This window comes from Calliphora vicina, chromosome 3 (genome assembly GCF_958450345.1).
Source record: "Calliphora vicina chromosome 3, idCalVici1.1, whole genome shotgun sequence".
In the NCBI taxonomy this organism is placed as follows: Eukaryota; Metazoa; Arthropoda; class Insecta; order Diptera; family Calliphoridae; genus Calliphora; species Calliphora vicina.
The window spans coordinates 109,899,236-109,919,997 of record NC_088782.1 but is presented as its reverse complement, the minus strand read 5'-3'; positions in this window follow the sequence as shown (position 1 = coordinate 109,919,997).

Below are 20,762 nucleotides of genomic sequence, written 5' to 3'. Positions count from 1 at the left end.
GTAACAGGGTTGGTGTTGATGGCAGAACTAGAGGCAACTGGATTATTTAATGGATCCTCATATACTGCCGTGGTAGAGTTTCGTGATGATGTTGTAGCAGAATTACTTAAAGCAATGCAGTTGACAGAAGAAGTAGCAGCATCAGTTTCAGCATATTTTAAATTAGTAGCAGGGTTAGTGTTGATAGCAGAATTAGAGGCAACAGGATTATTTAATGAGGCATCGGAAGAAACAGCAGCATCAGGATTTAATGGTGTAAGTAAAGCAGCATTAGAGTTGGTGTGATTTTCTTTATTGTTTTTTCTGGATGATTTCCGTCTTTTGGGAGAAGACTCAACAGGAGATTTTATTGAGTCAAGACATTTAAAATCATCAAAAAGTTTACCATAATTAGAAATTCTATCCGAAAGCTTATTTGCTTCATCTTGAATTTCTAAAAAATGGTTTTTTGTTCCTTGGAAAAAACGGTAAAATGTTACACTAATTTTTCTGCAAGAATTACAGCACCAGTGAAGTCCATTATTCTTTACAAGAGAATCGGCAACATGTACAGATAGACCACTACATTTTACGTGACAGAGACCATGACATAACCAACAAATAATCATCCTTTCATCATCATTAGTAATGGCACACTTTTTATTTACACAATTCATTTTAAACAGTATTGTTTGTTGGGTAATACAAATTTTAAAATTAACGGCAAAAGTTTAATGTGTTTTAAATAAGCAAAAGCAATGACTCTCAAACTGTTGTAATTTGGCACTACACTTTAATTACCAGTGTTTATGTAACTATAACAGCTGTGTGTATGTTTGTTGTTATTTACTTAAAGTTTCTTTTATTTTGATTTGTATAATTGTTTCAATTGTTGTTGTTTATAATACACTGTAGTTGTATTTATTATTAATTTCACAATTTATCACTGTACGAGTGTAGTTTATAAACTGCTTTCAATGTCACAGGTAGTATATATTGCAAATTCAACAGTATACAAGTTTTTAATTATAATTTCTTTTAAAACAAATTAATTTGTAATTTATAAAAAGAGCGGCTTAAGAACACGACCGAACAGAACCAGAGATGGATAGTAACTGTCCATAACTTTGAAAAGTGCAGAACAAATTGCTATTGCTCGATAATAATCTGGGTTGTTAGCCTCTCTCTTTTTAGGAATTGGCGTTACATTAGCAACTTTCCAACATACAGGAAATTTGCCGCCTGAAAAGGTTAGCTAACGGACAAGCTAGCGTCGAAGAATACCAATACCAGCTAAAACATATTTAATTACGTGAGCGCGAAAGAATACATTCGGCATAGTAACTGATACTTTTCCCTAATTTATTTGCAACGCAAAAAACATAAAGTAGACATGTTATATATCAATGGATAGAGGATTTGGTCTGCTTTTCAAAAATGTATATAACTTTTGACAATTAAAAAATTCATGGAATACTTTTTTGAAAAATATAACAAAAAAATGCTTTTTATTGAGTTTTTGCATAGATACACATTTTTCAAATTGAAATACAATTTTTATTTATGAATATTTTTTAATGAAATCTTACACTTATATAGATTTGTTTATTGAAAATGGAAAAGTAAAAAAAAATTTTGAAATTTGTAATCAGGAATCCCGCAATTCCTAAAAAAGTATTGAAAAATTCCAAAAATGGTATTTTTTCGTTTTTTGGCTATAATATCCATACCAGGGGCGGGGTTATCGGAACCCTTTACAAAATAATTAAGAACATATTGGGCCATCTAAAATGGGTTACTTTATTTTGATATCGGCTATGCGATTTGAGAATTTTTGCCCTAAATTTGAATTTTACATAAAAAATAGACATATTTTGAATGGACCTGGTACCCTAGGTATCAAAAAGTATAAATTTTTTTTTTCATTTAAAATATTTGGAGTAAAGTTAGCTTTGCAAAAAGTACAAATTCATTATACATTCTCTTAGAAATTTTTTTGATAACTTAAAAAGAATAAAAGTACTTTTTTTTTAAATTCAAATGCATGGACTCAGTCATGATTTTTAAACACTTCTTTCTTTATTTGCTATATACATCTATTGTTAATCCTATGAAAGAAAAATGAATAAAATCGGGGAATATTTGGAACCGCGGTCACCAAAAAGCTGGAGTAGGGTGGGTAAAAATGTTGAAAATTAAATTTTCAATTGCGAATATCTCCTAAGCTATAAGAGATAATTGATAGCTACGACAAGGTTTTATGTAGTGCTCGACGAGGAGCACTACATAAAACAGACGAAGAAATAGTATCATTTTTAAAATTGACCATACCCGAGGTGTTCTACTTTGGGAACGCTTGGCCCAGCTCCTGGTGGGCTCATGAGGCCCAGATTCTAAACTTAAACTCGACAACACTTCCCCTCTGGGCATGTGAAATTTCATTGAAATCAAAGTAAGGCTTTAGAAGTTACAGATTTATTTCCCTCTTTTCTTTTTTTCATACCACTGTGTGTAAGTAAAACCCGGAATCCCCAATTATAGACAAAACGAAAATATATATTTTAAAAGACTTAATAGACAACCCTCGGCTAGTTTGATTACTATAGAAATTATTCTAAACATTTGCATACGATAACAGTCTTTTGAATGCTGCTATTGTTATGTTAACCCAACAAACCATTTGAAACTCTTAAAATGTCTTATATACAGACAGCTACCAAGAACTTAAAAGAGGATACAAATATGTTTTTGTAGTTGTAATCTTTAAAGCAGCAACTACTGTCTGTCGATCTAAAGTGTGAAGATTTTATCCAGAATTTAGCAGTTTAACTTCAGTGAGCTGGTACTCATCAAAATTTAAAATCATAATCATTATTTTTCATCTTTTATTATTTTTTTATTTTCCACACACATCATCTGCATATAAAGTACTTGATTTTGATTCTTTACTCGATTTGTTCTTTTTTTATAAGGAACTTGTTGTATATAGCCAGCATTGGCTCTTGGCTCTTGTTGTTGAATGAATGAATGAAGAATAAAAAAAAAACTGATTATGTATGCGTGACCATGTTGCATGCAATGTTGTACATGGAATAGAAGTGAGCATCTAACTACAAGTTAGAATGGAGCAAGAACCCTTTTCATTTTCCCAACATAACATTTAAAGTTGTAATGCACTCTGCCAGATATTCCAAGATATTTTAAATGGTTTTTCTCAAGTTTTCTGGAGTAGTTTTTTTTTGGTATGCATAAAAACTATTGTGTTTTCCTAATAAATATGATTGCATTTTATAAGATTGTTATAAAATATTTTTTTTTGTATCCCAGAGTATGTGGCTGTGTGTCAGTAAAGTGTTGGGTTGTGCCAGTCTTTATTCTTATCCCCAGTTCTTTGAATTGTTGTTTATTTTTAAGAAATCCTCTTAAAGTATTTATATGAACTTCAATATTGTAGTGATTGTACATTCATTTCTAAACGCATAAATATTTACATTTTTATTTGTTCGTTTTAATATGAAATATCAAAATATTATTATATAATAAAATATGCTAATGTTGTTATTATTATTATTGTGCCCTACTTATAAGAAAATGGGCACAAAGTTATGTTCATTAGTTTGTGCTGGAAGTTTCAGAACCTCTACTGCCTTGTATTTTATGTTAGGATTCATAATGGAGCCTTCGGGCAGCTGCAAGGAGTTCCCTGACTGATATGAATCCCACTTGAACAATAATTCTCAACATCAATACTCTTAACGACCCAGACTTCTTATGAAGACAAAAATTATGAGATAAAATATATCTAAAGCACTACGCTAAGAACGACTCCAATATAGGCCAATCCAGAGTATATTAGAGGTCTCATTGTCCATCTCAAATAGAGGGTATCTAAGACAACAATGACTAGTGAATAATACAATAAGTACGCTACAAATGATCTTATCTAACGATAGTTATTTCTGAAATCTATCTATGATTTAAGTAATAAATAGTTACTCCTAATCAAACACAGGTAAATGACTCCGTTGGGGCTGGAATTCCATTTAAAACCAAGAACAAATCCCTTCTCTTCCATACCCAAGCGGAATTACTCGATTGGCCAAATAATCGGCCCATTCATTCTCAGCATATCTCTCATGATCTGAGCACAATGTTAACATATTTTGCGCACCCAGTTCATTCATTGATTTCCGTGACGTCATCCGATCTTACCTCGTTAAACCACAAGACTCTTGGCAATAACCCTTTATAATAGTGGCCATTAGACATTACAAAACGTTAAAAAATATCAGTGTCCCTGCACAGAGAATACAGATTCGTAGTAGCAACCGAATTTGTTGCCAATCGAATGATTCTGCCTTGGTGACCGAATTTTACAGTTGTGGCTATAAAATTTTAGAAAGGTTGGTTGCTACAACTGAAATTCTTCCTTATTAACTGATTTTCAGTTGCTAAAAGTGAAAAATTCTATGTGTGCATTCGAATCATTCGATTGACAACAAATTCGGTTGCCACTACGAATCTGTTTTCTCTGTGTGACAGTAGCGACACACCAAAAAGTATAATAATGTCATGGGTTTCATTTGGTTATGATATCCAGAGAAATCTTAAATATACGATGATGCTATACGAAATACACCAGAGTTTAATGCTCTTGTGACCGGCTGAAGTCTGGCTATATAAGTATATGACACTATTTAACCGAAGCCAAAATCCAATACTAACTACAACCAAATCCGAACCAACCCGATTAACATTACCACGCTTCAAAGTTTGATCCGATGAATGATTCCTTTCAGATGCATGAGATGGTAGAAAAGTAAGGATCGTTTTCAAATAATCCGTGAAAATCAAATTAACATTCTGAAAACCAAAGTTGTTGTCACTCGAATGATTTTTTATAACAAAATCAAATACATACAAGGTTAGCTTAGGTTACGTAGGTTTTAGCGAGTTCACTCTGAGGCCTTGTGGCCCATTGTGGCACTCTTAGAAAATATTTTTCCTCTTATGCTGAAAATCATACATGAAAAGAGAATAATTTGCCTCCCTAATTCCTAAGGCTATGTGGTTTTCTGTGGTCCTAGTTAGAACCAACCGGTACTTCAAATAAATCTGATCATACTTATTACTCACATTTCTCTGAGACAGTCCGGATCATGAAAAAGAGCTCTACCAAGATGTACGCTCTTGTAAGGCCAGGTAGTTACATATAAGGTGTTGTACTGATTATTCATCCTCTTCATCTTAACAACTTCTATAATAGCTATAACGTCAATAATCCATACGTTCCGATATGTGTTCAATCATACAGTGCCCAGTAATTATAACCGTAAGAAGCCTATTCGAATTACTAACAAGAGACTAAAGAGTCCTGGTCCTATCCTTTGTCACAGTAGGCTAGAGCATGATGATATTTGACCACCTGAGTTCCGTCTCTCTTAACGGCCATTCATCTATCAAATTCGATACGGTCACGAAGAGAGTGTGAATATTTCTTTGCGCAAGAGTTACGTCCAGGGACGACACGCATTCATTAGATACTGCATTTCCCCGGATGACCTCATGTCCTGAAACCCATATAAACTCGACGTGTCGTTATGTTAGTTGTGCCAGTGAGTGGATACAATTGAGAAGACATTTCGACCTAATAACTTTGGAGTTAGGAACTTTGATTGATGCAAGGTTGTCCAAGTAGATATGTATATTCGAATTTTCAAGATTCAGTTCCCGGATTCTTCTCGCGGCTGTGTCGATAGCATACATCTCTGCCTGGAAAACCGTGGAGGTATCGGTCAATCGAAGAGATATCAAAAAATCCAGTTTATCGTAGAAAATTCTCGAGCCCGTGCCCGTTTCTGTCTTTGAACCATCAGTGTAGAATCATACCGTGTCGGTATACTGATCCTAAATGTTCTATCAAAATTCGGTGTAGGTATCATGTATCTTTTGTAGGATGGTGCCGTGACCAAAACGGTCATGCTTCAGTCCGCCCGACTCTTTGAATCGTATAGCAGACTTAGCAGAAATGCATTTATCATTGTCTCTAGACTGGCCTGAGGGGTGGAATTCATAGAGCCAGTAATTGGAAGACATGTTAATCTGTTTTTACCTTATTTAAAATAGATAGGTGGGTTTTAATTTCAAGCGTTCTCCACTAAACAAGAGCCCCATAGGTCAAAATGGGTCTTATTACCGCGGTGTACAGCCCGTGTACAAAATATTGTTCAATACACCATCTCTTTATAAAGGTTTTCTTACATATTGTTACGAATTTGCATTAGCGATTTGAATTTTACGGTCCGTAATGACTGCCTGCTACATACATCATGTTTATAAACATGTCCATCGATATAAGCTTCTAATTATCAACAATGTTGATAGCATGCAGTTATTAGCATTGATTGTTAGTATGGCAACACTAAATGTTTAAGCTGGTAACATTAAGATTGAAGCTGCTAAAAGCTCTAGAATTCGAATGTTCTAGTTTTGCCCGTGCAGATCATTGCAGAAGCTACTTGAAAGATATCGCTATAATATAGTTTATTATTATGCCAGTGTATTCTTTTACATTACAAAGTGTTTAATATAAGTGTGTGTATTAAAAAAGAGTGACTATTTAAACTGTTGTTGAACATTTGAATAAATAAAAAGTCGTTACAATTTTAAACTACTAAACTGCTATTATTTGCAATCAAAAGTCTCCGGTTTATTTAAAGGAAATAAACCACCGTTTTTAAAAGGCGAAAAAACGTAACAATATATAGAAGGCACATAATGCCTTCTTCATTCGACACCCAGCATTACGTTTGTATGAGTGATTAGATTCTAAAATTAGGCCAAGATATTTATCTTCAATTGAAACATCTTCAGAAAAGTACCATACAGTCGTGGAAGTCTGGTATGAAGAACCAGTTCGGTTTTGGCATTGTTGACGCCTAGACAGTTTTCCGTGGCCCATGATAGCAAAACGCTAAGAGCTGATTCCAAGAGTTCACTTATAGGAAAGAAACTCCCCTTGAATAAGAGGCTCAACGTCGCACAGTGGTGCCCGTAGAACAAGTGTGGTTGCAAAAATCAAAAATGTCATGTGCCCCTAAAAAATTCGGAATAAACCCCATTTACTGTAAATTGTCCAACGATTTCAAATATGCTAGATATAGCCCTTGACTGATTTTCAGTTTTCAAAATATCAGACCATTGTTATGTAATTTGGTCCGATTTTAGATATAATATATTGAAAACTATGTAATGGATCGTCATTATTTTTGATTCTATTGATAGATCTATTCATTAAGAAAATAATAAAGAAAAATTGTACTGTTTGCTTTGTATTTGTCCAGGTAAATCGATATTTACCAACTATACATTTTTTAATATTTCTCAACTTTGATGGAAAATAAAAAAAAAAAACTCAATTTCTGTATTTGCTATATTTTCAAAATAAGTTCTATGATTATTCATTTACCTAATGAAACAATTTCCAGATGCCCGTTCTTGCCCCAGTTTTTGCTAGAGGTAAAATTTTTAAAAAAGACATGGTTCCAAAAATATAATAATAATAATAACCAATAAATTTTTTTCAAAAAAAATTATTTTTTTTAATTTTTTCTGGAGTAATTTTAAACATAAAAACATAAAAAATGAAAAAAAATTAAAAAATATTTTATTTCAATTTGCAAATCCCAAAAAAGTATTGAAAAATTCCAAAAATGGGATTTTTTCGTTTTTTGGCCATAATATCCATACTAGGGGCGGGGTTGTCGGAACCCTTTACAAAATAATTAAGAACATATTGGGCCATCTAAAATAGATTATTATAATTTGATATCGACTATGCGATTTGAGAATTTTTGCTCCAAAGTTGAATTTCACATAAAAACATAGGCATTTTTTGAATGGACCTGGTCCCCTCGGTATCAAAAATTATAATTTTTTTTTCATTTAAAATATTTGATGTAAAGTTAGGTTTTCAAAAAGTACAAATTTATTATACATCCTCTTAGAAATTTTTTAGATAACTTAAAAAGAATAAAAGTACTTTTTTCCCAAAAAATCGCCTTTTTTTAACATTCATATGCATGTAACTTTGGACTCAGCCGTGATTTTTAACCAATTCTTTCTTTATTTGATATATACATCTGTTGTTAATCCTATAAAAAAAGTGGAGAAAATCGCAAAATATTTGGAACTGCGGTCATCAAAAAACTGGAGTAGGTTGGGTAAAAATGTTGAAAATTTAATTTTCAAATGCGAATATCTCCTAAGCTATAAAAGATAATTGATAGCTACGATGAGGTTTTATGTAGTTAAGAATAGAAGATTCTATATATGTAAGTTTTTTGAAATCGGAATACAAACGAAGAAATAGGATAATTTTTAAAATTGAACTTTAGGGACCCCTGGTCCCGCTCGTGGCATGGTCATGAGGTCCAAATTCAACTACACTTCCTCTTTGGGCATGTGAAATTTCATTCAAATTTGACTAAGAGTTTAGAAGTTACATATTTATTTCCATCTTTTTTTTTCTCATACCACTGTGCGTCGTCAGCATATGAGACTACTATGGTGCCTGTCCTACTGAGCCTGAAAAGGATTATATTTACGACAAGATTCCACAAAAGTGGAGAGATGCCTCTTGTCACAAGTTTTCTTGTCCTACAAATACCCATATTTCAGATTATGGCTCTGCTCTAATGCATATTTACTGTCCAGTTCGTTTTCCGCTGATCAATATCTCAGTCACCTAGTGCATGAAATATTACGGATATGTTCGCATTATTAAACGCAGCGTCTATATCCATGAAAGATGCTATAACATACTTCATTCTGTCAAGTGTCCCCTCTATAGTTCCGCGACATCATGCAAGGCTGTCTCCACCGACCTCCCTTCAATGTAAGCTGTATCTTAAAAACTATCCTGTGTTGATCGGAGAATGAGCACTCGAGTGATACTCTCCAATCAGGAATACTAATCGGGTCAGTATTCCCTACCTAAGTAATATCAATAATCAAATACAGAGTCTCTGGCGGGAATCTAAACCTCAACCCTCAGATACGATGTCAATGGGGTTATGCTTCGAGTTATTCGTCTCCTGATCTAGAAATATAAACGACTAGAGACAATTTGATGAGATAAGTTCTTCAGCACACAATCACAAAACTATGGTTAGTTGGCTAAGAGTGACTAATGATAACAATCCTAAGAGATTAATATGAAAAAAAAATAGGTTACTATAAGGTCGCATATTAACTGACTTATGCTTTTTTATATATCACCAGATTTACATACACAAGCTGCATATTTATGGAATGTACTTAGAATAATGATTGTTATATACAACATTTTACTTTTAATGTCATGCAGCTACAAAATCCAATTAATATATTTAGATAGTTTGAATATTTTTACATGAAATCATAAATATGTTTATTTACAACAAAATCTATAATTAGATTTAGTATTAAATGAACAATAACAATAAATATGATAACAATTTGAGGTAAAGTGGGAATTGTAGGCATTTTTTTTTAATTTAAAATAAATTTTTTGTTGCAATAAAAACAAGTAAGAAAGTATGATCGGTCAAGCCCGACCATATAATACCCTACACTAAGTAAAAGAGCAAAAACATTTTTCTTTTAAAATTTCAATAATTTATATTTTTGAGTGATTTTCGGAAGTGGGATTATATGGGGGCTATGACCAATTATGGACCGATCACCATAAAATTAGGTCGTGTGATTTATGTCTATATGAAAGTTAACTATATTGAATTTTGTGTGTATACCAACATTTTTAAGCGATTTATGCACGTTAAAGTGATTTTCGGAAGCGGGTCTATATGGGAGCTATGACTAATTATGGACCGATCGCAACAAAATTTGGTGAGATGAATTTTGTATATATAAAACTTATTTGGAGCGGAATTTGTGGAGATACATATATAAATTAAACATTTATGATCGATAAAGTCCAATTTCGGGAGGACATTTGTATGGGGGCTAGGTGAAATAGTGGACCGATTTCAGCTAGTTTCAATAGGCTGGGTCCTTGAGCCGAAAAAATAATATGTACCAAATTTTATCGAAATATCTTCAAAATTGCGACCTGTACTCTGCGCACAAGATTTACATGGACAGCCAGCCAGCCAGCCGACCAGACGGACGGACGGACATCGCTTAATCGACTCAGAAAGTGATTCTAAGTCGATCGGTATACTTTAAGGTGGGTGTTAGACTAATATTTTTGGGCGTTACAAACATCTGCACAAACGCATAATACCCTCCCCACTATGGTGGTGTAGGGTATAATTAAACATTTATGACCGATAAAGTCCAATTTCGGAAGGACATTTGTATGGGGGCTAGGTGAAATAATGGACCGATTTCAGCCAGTTTCAATGGGCTTCGTCCTTGGGCCGAAGTTATATGTACCAAATTTTATCGAAATATCTTCAAAATTGCGACCTGTACTCTGCGCACAAGGTTTACATGGACAGCCAGCCAGCCAACCAGACGGACGGACATCGTTTAATCGACTCAGATAGTGATTCTAAGTCGATCGGTAGGTATACTTTAAGGTTTACTAATATTTTTGGGCATTACAAACATCTGCACAAACGCATTATACCCTCCCCACTATGGTGGTGTAGGGTATACAAAAAACCACACCACACATCCACCGAATGCTGTTTTTTCTTAAGTATATCATATATTTTCGAGGTTGTCTTAGATTTGAATTCATAAAATTGTTTTTGATCAACCGATTTTGCTGATTTTTAATAGCAATCAGCTTATGTCTATTGTAAACATTATAGGGGAATGTTAATAATTTTGTTTATATATTTTCCGAGAAAGAGTGATTTACACAAACACATGGACATGGAAAACATTAGTTAAAAATCGTTCAAATTGTGCAGACTTTTAAGAGTATTGAGAATTTGCTTATTTTAACTGGCTGACATTTTAATTTATTTATGATAAATTCAAGAGGTGTCATATGATTCCAACTGGCTATTAATATTCTATATTTATTAAAACTCTAAAATTATTTTTTATTAAAATTAGCAAAATATTCTTCCACAAGTTTTTTTCAATTTCAAATGAAAACGCAATAAATTTGTAAATATCTTAATTAAATTCCATAAATTTTAAAGCAAAACAATAAAAACAAAATTCTAACAATACTTTTATACATGGAAAACATTTGTATTTGTTTTTGGAAATATTTACCACCCCTTTCTTTCACCAAACGTCAGCCACTTCAAACATTTATTTGCTTTTATATCATCACAGCTTAAAATAATCATAAGTTTGTTTAACAAAACCAAAAATATGATTGTTTTTTTTTTGGAGAAGAAACAAAAAAATATATTTTCCTTCTAACCACCCCAAAAATTGCATTAAAAATTCCACCCTCTTTTACACCTCCTCCTCTTACTACTCCTCACACAACAAGTGCACGTGTTTAACCCCCCCACCAAGAAATTTAATACAATAATCACACAAGGAAAAGGAAAAATATGCTAATATCCATGTAATCCCGGTAAAATGCTTTTTTTCTATGTATTCCGGAACAAAAACAAAAACTTCATAACTCAGTGTCACAAAGAAAGACAGACAGACAGACTGACTGAAGCAAAACGCATCATAAAGTTTTGGAATTTTTAATGATTTTTTATATTTTCTACGCATACAAAGTTATTTCAAATATTAAATTTCACCACTCTTTTATTTATATTTGAAAATACTCGTGCTCTTGTAGCTGAAAATAACGTAACAGACAAATACAACCCTGTTTTATGTCACATTTTGTTGTCAAACAACAGACGGTAGCGTGAAATTTGGAACGAATCATTTCGGTAGCAATTTAAAATTTGTTTTGGTTTCACTTGCTTTGTCTGCCTTTAAAATGTCGTCATTTTTAACTTGTATTATTTGTTTTTTGGTTAGAGTCTGGTAGTATGTGGGAAGGACTGTTGTAGGAACATGAAATTAATTAAATTTTATTGTAATAAAAAGTATAATTATGTTGCCACAACTTGGTAATAAATTATTGGAATAATACCATGTTATTGCATATGTATGTACGTGGGATCTGACCACGGAAGACTTTACAGTATAGAGAGTTAGATTTATTTTCAAAAGGTCCTTGTTATATCAGTTGTGTTTTTGCAACCATTGAATGATTTTTCTGACTTTTCCATACCAAAATTTGTGGGTCCAATATATTACTACTAGATTTGGGTATGTAAGATATCGGGCTGGCGGACATCATAATAAAATGTTTCTATCTATATGGATTCAGCATATAAGGAGTGAGATCGAAAAATTCTTAACACACGTTTTTCATTACATTTTTTAACCCAAGTATTATTTGAATTTTTTTTTGATCAAGTTACCTTTGAAAAACATGTCAGTTATTATGTGTAATGTCAATTATATTAATTTTTTTGTTAATCTGATTAAAATGAGTGACCAGAAAAAAGTGCGTACTGAAATTATTAAATATTTTCAACAAAACCCAACTTGGTCTTACAAAAAGTTGGCCAAGCATACAAAGGTCTGCCGTCAAACTGTTTCCAATGTTATTAAACAGTACCGGGAGAACTTGTCAGTTGATAGAAAACCTGGTTCAGGTAGAAGGAATGGTCCACATGATGTTTCTAAAGCCAAAAAAATAGAACGCATTTTCAAAAGAGCTCCCAACACATCCGGTAGGAAAGCAGCCCGGTTAGCTCAGTGCTCGGACTATTTGGTACGAAAAGTTAAAGCTAATGCAGGTTTAAAAACATACAAGGCTCAAAAAGTTCCTGACAGGAACGCTACTAAAAATTTAGAGGCCAAAAACAGAGCACGGAAATTGAAGTCAAGTTTTATAAAAAAATATTCTTGCTGCATAATGGATGACGAAACGTATGTTCTGGCAGATTTTTCGCAACTTCCAGGTCAAAAATTTTATGTTGCTGATGCTCGAGGGAATGTTGAAGAAAAGTTTAGGACCCAAAAGCAGACAAAATTTCCCAGAAAGTTCTTGGTATGGCAAGCAATATGCAGTTGCGGCAAAAGAAGCCACTCATTTGTTACAACGGGCTCTATAAATACCGAAATTTACATCAAGGAATGTTTACAAAAAAGGCTGCTTCCATTCATAAGACTTCATAATGTGTCCACTTATTTTTGGCCTGACTTGGCATCCTGTCACTATGGCAAACAAGCCCTTGAGTGGTACAAGAACAATAATGTGGTATTTGTACCAAGAGAGGCAAATCCTCCAAACTGCCCGGAGCTAAGGCCAGTGGAGAGATATTGGGCTCTTGTTAAAAGAGAATTGAAGAGTACAAAAAAGGTGTCCAAAAGTGTGGTAGATTTTAAACGGAGATGGACTACATGTTCGAGCAAAGTGACAGAAAGCACTATAAAAACGTTAATGGAAGGGTTTCCGAAAAAGGTTCAAAATTTCATCACTAGTGATTAAAACTATAAAAATATTTTTTTTTGTAAATTGTAATAATAATTTCAATCAAATAAAAAAAAAATTAAAGCTGTAAGTTTAGTGGTTTCTTTTTTATAAACATATATGTATGTTAAGAATTTTTCGATCTCACTCCTTATCATATATCCTTTATTGGAAAGCAAATTAATATTGTAGAAATTGAAATGGAATGAATGGTCTCATGGCGAAAGGTATAAAAAATAATCAACCATTGAGACAGAAACTTTCAGGTTCTCAGTGAACAATTCGCATTAAACCTGTGCTTAGCACCTAGGGTGAATGGGATACATTTTACTCTCTCTACCAATTTGATTTAATTGTTTCAGGTTTTATTACATCCAGGGTCTAGACAATTTTTTTGTTTCATGACTAGGATTTTTAAACGGGAATCCCGGGAATTAAAAACTGACGAAAATACATATAAAACAAGTTAGAACTCTACACTACAAGTTAGAACTTTATTGATTACTGAAACGCTTACTGCAGTAAAAAAGTAATGCAGTATGCCCATGTATGAATATACCTAATTTACAGTATTATTATATATGTCGGGAAAAGCCGGGTACCCGGGAATGTAGAACAAAATTTCCCGATTCCCGGCAATCAAAAAAGGTCGGGAAATTAAAAACCCTATTTTTTATGAATCGTTTTTAATGAAATTTTACACTTATATATAAACTTTCGATCCAAATCCAAAAGTGAAAAAGATATTTGTGAATTGTTAATGACAATCCCACAATTCCCAAAAAACTTTCGAAAAATCCCAAAATTGGGATTTTTTAATATAATATTTAATATATATTTTATAATATTTTCCGAAGTGTTGTCTTTCAGATAAATATAAATACACTATTTATCTTTTTCTTATATTCTGTATAATTTAAAATGAATGTAAGTACTTTTTTCGAAAAAATGGCGAAAAAACGATTTTTTTTTAAGTTTGAATGCACATAACTTTTGACCCAGTAGAGGTTTTTAAACAATTCTTTCTTACTATTATTAATACATGTCTTGTTCAAGAAAATCGGGAAAGAATTGGATCCGTTATTAGCAAAAAACCAGACCAAGGTGGGTAAATAAAATAAAAGTTTACTTTTCAAATGCGATTAACTCGTAAACTATAAGAGATAATATATGGCTAAAGCAACGTTTTTTGTAGATCTCGTCTAGTAGATTCCCTATATATACAAATCTTTCAAATCATTTTTAATTTTTGATATACCCGAGGTGCCCCACTTTCGGGCATTGTTGCCCCCTTTGGTGGTATAAGCCCAAATTCAAAACTAAAACTTATCAACACGTCCTCTATAGACATGGGACATTTTATTAAAATCGGGCTATTAGTTTAGAATTTACAGATTTATTTCCACTTTTTTTCAAATTCCCCACTGTGCGTCATGTGGTTATATTTGGACCAGGGTTAAATGTGGACCGATCCTCACAAAAGTTGGTAATTAAATTTAGGTTCATTTAAAACTTTTTAAGTCAAATTTCATGACGATATTAATTACACTATGCGACAAATGATAGAGGTCAGTGATCGGCGGAGGTTCTTCTTACCAAGAAAAGTTATATTGGACAAAAAAATATTATATATTGTTACGTTTTAACCTTTTCAAAACGTTGGTTTATTTCCTTTAAATAAACGGGATACTTTTAATTGCAAATAAAAGCCGTTTAGTAGTTTGAAAATTGTAACAACTCTTTATTTATTTAAAATGTACAACAACAGAATTAAATAGTCACTCAGTGTTTTTTTATATACGTTTATTATAAATTCACAGAAATACAGACACACTTTATAATGTACACGAAAAATACAGCATACTTTAAGGCACTCAGTTGATGTTTATTCGAACAGCGTCTCTGATAAACTCACTAACGACTGCAACCTGTGCCCCTATTTATAACACTGCCATCTGCACTCTAGATTGTTCTTTAAATGTCAAAGCTCGTATATTCGAAGCTTAGAGTACACGCCATCTCTGGTGAACTTTCTACAATGTTTTTTAACTGTCAAAGCTCATATATTCGAATTCGAATATACGAGTCGCAGCAAACATTCAGCGTTGCCATACTTACGATTAATGATCAACTCAAAGCTTTTATTTAATGTTAATAATGCGGACAGATATGTTACAGTTGTTAAGCTCAATGCCGCCTACAACATAGTCAATAAAGTAAAGTGGTATTTTGGGTTTTCATAAATTGGAACCCAGGAAAATTAGCTTTTCATTAGTTTTTTCGTAAGTTATATAACAAAACTCAATTTAATTCATCATCAAAGTGTTCTATTAAAAGTACCTTACCCCATTCGTTTCTGAGCTGTCTTTATTTTCATGCGTGATGGTTCGCCTTCTTGTTCGCAATCTGTGTCGGATGAGGATCTGTCATCATCTGGAAAAAAAACAATTGTTTTTAATTAGTCAGTTAACTTCAATTTTGTGACATACTCTCGGAGGAAACTCCCATTGTATCTTCATCCTCTTCATCTTTGTTGTCGGCATCGTATGATTTTTGCGACCACCAACATATTTAAGCCACTAGCGAGTCCAGCCTTTTGCCTTTATATCGCATTTCCTCTGACCTCTGATCGATATATCTCGATTCGTATAATTTTTTTCCCGGTGGTCAGAACCCCCGCCGATTTGGGCTGTCGCACAGTGTTATTATACAATTATGAAAGTTGAAGTCATTTTCTGAGGGGATCTTGTATGGGGACTAGGGACAAATATTGTCAGATTTAATATTTCACAGCCTCAATTAGAGGCAAAAAAATGTTTGAAAACTTAAACTTTCAAACTCCACTAAATCAGAATTGTTATATGAAAACCCCTACATATTTTTGGTGTCATATATTGTAATTTTCAATTTAATCAATTCCTTTGAAATTCCATTGTATTCCTTTTAAAGATTCGTTCACATTTTTCCAATATCTGATAAAATAGAGGTTATATTTGCAGCAAATATCTATTTGATCTAATATGACTATTGTAAAATCAAACAATATATAATAAACTTCTTCTGAGATCTTTTATACATTAAAGATTATTTAGATAAACCCAAGTATCGATTAATTAATGCTCAAGCTTAGTTCATCAAATATTCCAACAGTATGAATGTGCCTTCATTGCTTATTTCAAAAATAACTTTTGCAAATTGTCAAACCTTTTTTGTGTTCCTGTGCCTGATGATTATTGACATTTCGTCACTTGAGTAACTGTATGTGTGTGTAAAAGTGAGTTACAGATTGTAAATTTTGTTTAATTTTACTTTAGATAAAAGTTGTTTTTTTTTTCTTATTTTATTTACAATATATGCATACAAAGATATACAAATACAACCCAAATTTATTTACCCAACTTTTGATTGACAAAGGTGAAAGACAAGCATTTTAGGAAATGTCAACAACTTCTATCAAACGTAACGCGGTAATCAGGAAAATAACCTTTTTTTTGCACACTGTCAAATGTAGGGAAGTTTGCTCATTAGTAAAAGTACTTACAGTTGGAAGAGGAGCGATATATGTGAATTGTAGGTTAAGGCGAATCTTAGATGCCCTAGAATATTTAGGCAACATTAGATAAACAAATTTTGAGGTGAAAATAATGTTTTTCATACATATTTGGGTTTGAAATTCTAACGAAAATTTAAACTTATAAAATTAAATTCTAAAGCAAAGATTTACAAACGACCCTATTATTGACACACATATAAAATAATTTCTTATATATAATTACAGTTATTACAAATTATCTCATACTATGACCATTTTCTCCCCTTTTTATGCATATAAAGTTTAAAAAAACATTTACGGATTTATTTCCTTTTTATTTTAAACAATCCTGACACTTTATTAATGTCACTTGATATCATCTCTATTGCTCTTTGCATTACGACTTTATTAAAAAGTAGATTTACCCAGATTTAAAATAATCAAAATCACATAAATTTGCTAAATGATTTTGTTTAACAAGAAGAAAAAAAAAACACATTTCCACACTCAATAATCTTTCCATGATGATATGTTTTATGCCAAAAGCTTTCCTTGTTACGCTTTACTTGCTAATGCCAAATAAGGGTTCACTTATCTAGATCTTTGACACATGTCTGTTCGACAAAATTAACTAGAGGATGTGTTAAGGAAGTTTTTAAAATAATGATGTTGAGTTTTATGTTTTACTTGTACCATATTCTATTTTAACAATGACTGATTCTAATGTTTCCTAACAGGGAAGGTACAACTATATGAGTAAAGGAAAAAGTAACTTAATTTTCTATTAAAATACGAAAAACAAACAAAAATATTGAAGTTTTTTTATTTTACCAAAGGCACGTGTCTCATTGGGTTGGGGTTAGAGAAAAATATGAAATTGAATTCCTGCAGTTTGAGTATTGTGGAGAGTGTGTTTAAATTAATGTTTGGTTTTTATCAAAAATCAAATAATTATAAAAGTTATATGGTTTGAATAAGGTTATGTTTCGAAATGATTAATACGCTGAAACTTTTTTGCTATTTTTAAACTAAATGAATATCTTAATAACGAAGATTCACATTATAAATATATCAATTTCTAATATAAGGATGGAAAATCGTCATAGTCTAGTCATAGTCTAGTCATAGTCTAGTCATAGTCTAGTCATAGTCTAGTCATAGTCTAGTCATAGTCTAGTCATAGTCTAGTCATAGTCTAGTCATAGTCTAGTCATAGTCTAGTCATAGTCTAGTCATAGTCTAGTCATAGTCTAGTCATAGTCTAGTCATAGTCTAGTCATAGTCTAGTCATAGTCTAGTCATAGTCTAGTCATAGTCTAGTCATAGTCTAGTCATAGTCTAGTCATAGTCTAGTCATAGTCTAGTCATAGTCTAGTCATAGTCTAGTCATAGTCTAGTCATAGTCTAGTCATAGTCTAGTCATAGTCTAGTCATAGTCTAGTCATAGTCTAGTCATAGTCTAGTCATAGTCTAGTCATAGTCTAGTCATAGTCTAGTCATAGTCTAGTCATAGTCTAGTCATAGTCTAGTCATAGTCTAGTCATAGTCTAGTCATAGTCTAGTCATAGTCTAGTCATAGTCTAGTCATAGTCTAGTCATAGTCTAGTCATAGTCTAGTCATAGTCTAGTCATAGTCTAGTCATAGTCTAGTCATAGTCTAGTCATAGTCTAGTCATAGTCTAGTCATAGTCTAGTCATAGTCTAGTCATAGTCTAGTCATAGTCTAGTCATAGTCTAGTCATAGTCTAGTCATAGTCTAGTCATAGTCTAGTCATAGTCTAGTCATAGTCTAGTCATAGTCTAGTCATAGTCTAGTCATAGTCTAGTCATAGTCTAGTCATAGTCTAGTCATAGTCTAGTCATAGTCTAGTCATAGTCTAGTCATAGTCTAGTCATAGTCTAGTCATAGTCTAGTCATAGTCTAGTCATAGTCTAGTCATAGTCTAGTCATAGTCTAGTCATAGTCTAGTCATAGTCTAGTCATAGTCTAGTCATAGTCTAGTCATAGTCTAGTCATAGTCTAGTCATAGTCTAGTCATAGTCTAGTCATAGTCTAGTCATAGTCTAGTCATAGTCTAGTCATAGTCTAGTCATAGTCTAGTCATAGTCTAGTCATAGTCTAGTCATAGTCTAGTCATAGTCTAGTCATAGTCTAGTCATAGTCTAGTCATAGTCTAGTCATAGTCTAGTCATAGTCTAGTCATAGTCTAGTCATAGTCTAGTCATAGTCTAGTCATAGTCTAGTCATAGTCTAGTCATAGTCTAGTCATAGTCTAGTCATAGTCTAGTCATAGTCTAGTCATAGTCTAGTCATAGTCTAGTCATAGTCTAGTCATAGTCTAGTCATAGTCTAGTCATAGTCTAGTCATAGTCTAGTCATAGTCTAGTCATAGTCTAGTCATAGTCTAGTCATAGTCTAGTCATAGTCTAGTCATAGTCTAGTCATAGTCTAGTCATAGTCTAGTCATAGTCTAGTCATAGTCTAGTCATAGTCTAGTCATAGTCTAGTCATAGTCTAGTCATAGTCTAGTCATAGTCTAGTCATAGTCTAGTCATAGTCTAGTCATAGTCTAGTCATAGTCTAGTCATAGTCTAGTCATAGTCTAGTCATAGTCTAGTCATAGTCTAGTCATAGTCTAGTCATAGTCTAGTCATAGTCTAGTCATAGTCTAGTCATAGTCTAGTCATAGTCTAGTCATAGTCTAGTCATAGTCTAGTCATAGTCTAGTCATAGTCTAGTCATAGTCTAGTCATAGTCTAGTCATAGTCTAGTCATAGTCTAGTCATAGTCTAGTCATAGTCTAGTCATAGTCTAGTCATAGTCTAGTCATAGTCTAGTCATAGTCTAGTCATAGTCTAGTCATAGTCTAGTCATAGTCTAGTCATAGTCTAGTCATAGTCTAGTCATAGTCTAGTCATAGTCTAGTCATAGTCTAGTCATAGTCTAGTCATAGTCTAGTCATAGTCTAGTCATAGTCTAGTCATAGTCTAGTCATAGTCTAGTCATAGTCTAGTCATAGTCTAGTCATAGTCTAGTCATAGTCTAGTCATAGTCTAGTCATAGTCTAGTCATAGTCTAGTCATAGTCTAGTCATAGTCTAGTCATAGTCTAGTCATAGTCTAGTCATAGTCTAGTCATAGTCTAGTCATAGTCTAGTCATAGTCTAGTCATAGTCTAGTCATAGTCTAGTCATAGTCTAGTCATAGTCTAGTCATAGTCTAGTCATAGTCTAGTCATAGTCTAGTCATAGTCTAGTCATAGTCTAGTCATAGTCTAGTCATAGTCTAGTCATAGTCTAGTCATAGTCTAGTCATAGTCTAGTCATAGTCTAGTCATAGTCTAGTCATAGTCTAGTCATAGTCTAGTCATAGTCTAGTCATAGTCTAGTCATAGTCTAGTCATAGTCTAGTCATAGTCTAGTCATAGTCTAGTCATAGTCTAGTCATAGTCTAGTCATAGTCTAGTCATAGTCTAGTCATAGTCTAGTCATAGTCTAGTCATAGTCTAGTCATAGTCTAGTCATAGTCTAGTCATAGTCTAGTCATAGTCTAGTCATAGTCTAGTCATAGTCTAGTCATAGTCTAGTCATAGTCTAGTCATAGTCTAGTCATAGTCTAGTCATAGTCTAGTCATAGTCTAGTCATAGTCTAGTCATAGTCTAGTCATAGTCTAGTCATAGTCTAGTCATAGTCTAGTCATAGTCTAGTCATAGTCTAGTCATAGTCTAGTCATAGTCTAGTCATAGTCTAGTCATAGTCTAGTCATAGTCTAGTCATAGTCTAGTCATA